Genomic DNA, 4,791 nt, shown 5'->3' with positions numbered 1-4,791 from the left:
GTGCTCCACAGAGGAGAGTGCCGCAGTCTGTTTCGCTGTTCACCGGTTGAAGGACGGCTGGGTCGTTTCCAGTGTTTAGCTATAAAGCTGCTATAAACATCTGTGTAGGCCTTTGTGTGAATAGAAGTTTCTATTTCTCTGGGGTAAATGCCCAAAAGTGTCGTAATTGCACGTTTAGTTTTGAAGAAACCGGCAAGCTGTTTTCTGGAGTGGCCGTGCCATTTTACATTCCCACCAGCGATGGTGAGCAGATTCTTCCTCAGGATCCTCCCCAGAGTTTAGTGCTGCCACAGTCTTTTGTTTTGGCCCTCCTGGTAGGTGTGGGGTATTCCCTTACGGTTGTAATTTACATTTCCCTAATGGTGGAAGAACACCTTTCCATGTGTGCATTGCCATCTGTGCGTGCTCTTGGGTGAAATGTCTCTTCACATCTTTTGACCATGTAACAACTGGATTGTTTGCTTTCCTGTCATGAGTTTTGAGATTCTATCAATATCAGATAGCAGTCCTTTGTCAGACATGCGGTTTTCGAATATCCTCTCCCAGTGATAGCTTCTCTTTGCCTCCTTTCTATATGGGCTTTCATAGAGCAGAAGTTTTAAATTTTGTTGAATATAAATATTATAGATTGTGCTTTTGGTGTTGTCCAGCCCCAGATCTTGAAGATTTTCTCCCATATTTTTCCTAAAAGTTTTATAGTTTTACAATTTACATTTACATTCATATCCACTTTGGGTTACTTTTTGTAGAAGGTTTAAGAGGTTGAAGGTCTTTTTCCTCCCCCTTTGGCCAATGGATATCCAATAGCTCCAGCACTGTTTGTTGAAAAGGTTATTTTTGCTTCATTGAATTCCTTTTGCGCCTTTGTCAGAAATCAGTTGCACATATTGTGTGGGTCCACCTCTGGATTTTCTCTTCTGTTCCATTGATCTATGTGTCTCCCTCTGACCATACCATACAATCTTGATCACCACAGCTACATAATAAGCTTTGAAATTGGGTAGACTGAGTCCTCCCATTTTATTCTTGTTTTTCAAAAACAATTTCAAAAAATGTTTAAAAAACCCTATGTTCAAAATATGCAAGAAAATATTTACTTATTCTAGTTCCTTTGCTTTTCTATATAAATTTTAGAATAATCTTGTATATATCTACCAAAAACATTGTGCCTGGATTTTGATAGGAATTATGTTGCACCCTATATCAATTTGGGGAGATTGATCTCTTTGTTATGTTGAGTCTTCCACGCTACAAACATAGTGTGTGTCTCCATTTATTCAAACTCTAATTTCTTTCATCAATATTACATGGGTTTCAGCATGCAAGTCCTGTACGTGTTTTGTTAGATTAACACCTAAATATTCCTCTTGGTGTTGAGCAATCATAAATGGTATTGTGTTTTTAATTTTGGTATCCATATGCCTATTGCTAGTATATAGATGTACAGTGGATTTTCGCACCTTCATCTCATATCCTGAGACCTTGCTAAACTCACTTAACAGCTGTAGGAGTTTTGTTATGGATTCTTTGAGATTTTCTACATAAGCATTCATGTTATCTGCAAATAAGGACAGTTTTATTTCTTCCTTTCTGACATTCATGCTTTTTATTTCCTCTTCTTGTTGATTGCTCTAGCTAGAACTTCCAGTACAATGTTGGATAAAAATGAGGGGCTTGTTCCTGGTCTTGGGGTAAAAAACGTTTCATCTTTCACCATTGGGCATACTGTTAGCTGTGGGTTTTTTGTCAATGCTTTTAATCAAGTTGAACAGGCTTCCTTCTACTCTTGGTTTGCTGAGAGCTTTTGTCACATGGAAGCTGAATTTCATCAAATGCTTTTTCTTTGCTGATTGATATGATTGTGTGGTTTTTCGTCAGCCTGTTAATGTGGTGGATCACACTGACTGGGTTTTGAATACTGAACCAGCCTTGCATTCCTGGAATACATCCCGCTTGGTCATGGCATTTGCTTTTTATACTTTGTTGGATTCAACTTACCAAATTTGATTTATGGTTTTTGCATCTATATTCATGAGGGATATTGATCTGTAGTTCTCTTTTTTTGAACTATCCTTGTCTGATTTTGGTATAAAGGTAACACTGGTCTTATAAGATGAGTTGGAAAATATTTCCTCTTCTTCTATTTTCCAAAAGATGGTGAAGAATTGGTGTTCTTTATTAAGTGTTTGGTAGAATTGTCCCATGAAATCATCTGGGCCTAGAGGTTTCTTTATTGGGAGATTTTAAATTATTAATTCAGTTTCCTTAATAGTTATAGGCTATTTACATTATCTATTTGAAATTGGGTGAGTTGTGATTTTTGATGAAGCAGCCCATTATCTAAGTTGTAAAGTTTATGTATGTAGAATTGTGCAAGTATTTCCTTCCTTATCTTTTTGATGTTTGCAGGGTCTGTAGTGATAGCTCCTATTTTATTCCTGCTATCAGTTATCTCAGCCTTCTCTCTAGCTACAGGTTTATTAATTTTATTTACATTTTCAAAGAACTAGTCCTTTCTATTGCTTTTGCATTTTCAAGTTCATTGGTTTCTGCTCTTATCTTTTAATTTCTTCCTTCTGCTTGTTTTTGTTGCTGTTGTTGTTTGCTTGCTTGCTTTTGCTTTGTTTTACTTGCTTTTCTTTTTCTACGTTTGTGAGATGAGAGCTTAGGGTTTTTGAGACTTGTCCTCTTTTCTAAAATATGCATTTTTAGTGCTATAAATTTTCCTCTTAATACTGCTTTAGCTATGTCCCTTGAGTTTTTATATGGTGTATTTTTTCTTCATTCAGTTCCGTGTATTTTTAAAATTTCCCTTGAAACTTCCTTTTTGACTCATGAGTATTAGAAGTATGTTGTTCAGGTTTCATATTTGGAGGTTTTTCTGTTATCTTTGTTATTAATATCTAATTTGATTCCATTGTGATTGGAGAACATACTCTGTATGACTTAAATTCTTTAAATTTGCTAAGACTTCCTTTATGGCCCAAGATACAGCTTATCTTGATATATATTTCATGGGGACTTAAAGAGAATGTGTATTCTCTGTTGAGTATTCTGCGAATGTCAATGACATCCTGTTGGTTGATGATGTTGAGTTCTGTATCCACGCTAATTTTCTATTTGGTTGTTCTATCAATTGTTAAGAGAGGAGTGTTGATATCTCCAACTATAATTGTGGATTTGTTTATGTCTACTTTTAGTTCTATCAGTTTGCTTTCCATATTTTGCAGCTTTCTAGTTTTTCATTTGTTTCAGGCTTGTTTGTAATTGCTATTCAAGCATTTTTATCATGGCTGCTTTAAAATTTTTGGCAGCTAATTCTAACATCTCTGTCACCTTAGTGTTGGCATATATTGTCTTTTTAAATTCATTTTTAGAATTTTTTAATTTTTTAGCAGAGATGCCCAGGCTGGCCTGGAACTCCTGGTCTAAAATGATCCTCTCAGTCCAGCCTCCCTAAGCTCTGGGATAACAGGCATGAGCCAAAACACCCAGCTTTGTATTCATTCACCTTAAAATCGTCCTTGTTCTTTGTGTGATGAGTGGTTATCTACCGAAACCCAGACGTTTTCATATTATTTAATCCTTCTCTTTTTACTGGCTTTCTCTGATCCCACTTCAGCAGCAAAAGGGAGAGGCTTCACCTTGTTAACACCATGTGGGGCCAGAAGTCTAGGTTTCCCACTGGGAACCTTTGGGTGGGCTCCTGAGGACTGTTGGGTGGGTGGGTAGCAGTCCTGGCTTTCCATATAGTCTCCACTGACACCACAGTGGGAGGTGGCCTTGTCACTGTGTGGTGGTCACAGTCCTAACTTTCTACTACGTTGTGTCTGACACCACTCAGATGGGGGGAGAGAGGGGTGACCGGTGGCTGCCAGATGTGGGTGGGATTCTGGGCCCCCCTCATTGTCTGGCACCCAATTTGTATAGAGCACCTAGTTCTATGTTTTCAGAGCATGCTGTGGGGAAACTGCCCTCTACCAAGGTCTCTGGCCCTCCTCCCCACACGTATGTGTCCAGAAGAAGGTCATTCTGATAACATGTGTACAGCTCAGCACATGTACCTGCTTCTGGAAATTCAGAGACTACATTAGGAAGACTAAATTCAAAGATGTTTAGAAATAATTCATACTTTGTTCATTTCAAGAGCATCTATACCCTTCACAGACAACAGTTGCTGCATCCAGGTGTTGTCAGACCCTTGGCACTCTGGGGTCCCAGGGCCACAGTCTGTGAACAATCAGACTGTGGCCTTTACTGCCAGACTCTGTGTTCTTATCGCCCTAACATTCCAAAGTCAGAAATGGGTACAATGTTAAAGGAAGGATAGGTCCATTAAGAAATTATGGCTGGGCACAGGGGCTCACACTTGTAATCCTAACACTTTGGGAGGCCGAGGTGGGAGGATCCCTTGAACTCAGGAGTTCTAAACCAGTCTGGGCAACATAGGGAGACCCCATCTCTACAAAAAAATAAGAGAAATAAAAATTAGAAATTAAAAAAAAGAAAAGAAATGATAGGAATCCAGGCTAAAATGACATCATTCCATTTGAATTTTAGGACAATTATTTTGCAAACTCTAAATTATCCTAAAAAATTAAAGCAGCGTAACGCCTAGAGGAATTTTGTTTCTTCTAAGAAATGAATTTGGTTACACGGGTCCCTGAGAGGGACGGCCTAGAGGTGACAGTATGGGAAACTCTGCATGTAATTCTGGACGCACAGGGCTAGTCGACTTCGAATCATATTTGTCAGAAGGCCCCTGAGCACATTTCGTTTGCCCTGCATTCC

Source organism: Gorilla gorilla, chromosome 14 (assembly GCF_029281585.2).
Source record: "Gorilla gorilla gorilla isolate KB3781 chromosome 14, NHGRI_mGorGor1-v2.1_pri, whole genome shotgun sequence".
NCBI lineage: Eukaryota > Metazoa > Chordata > Mammalia > Primates > Hominidae > Gorilla > Gorilla gorilla.
This window is presented reverse-complemented; position numbering follows the sequence as displayed.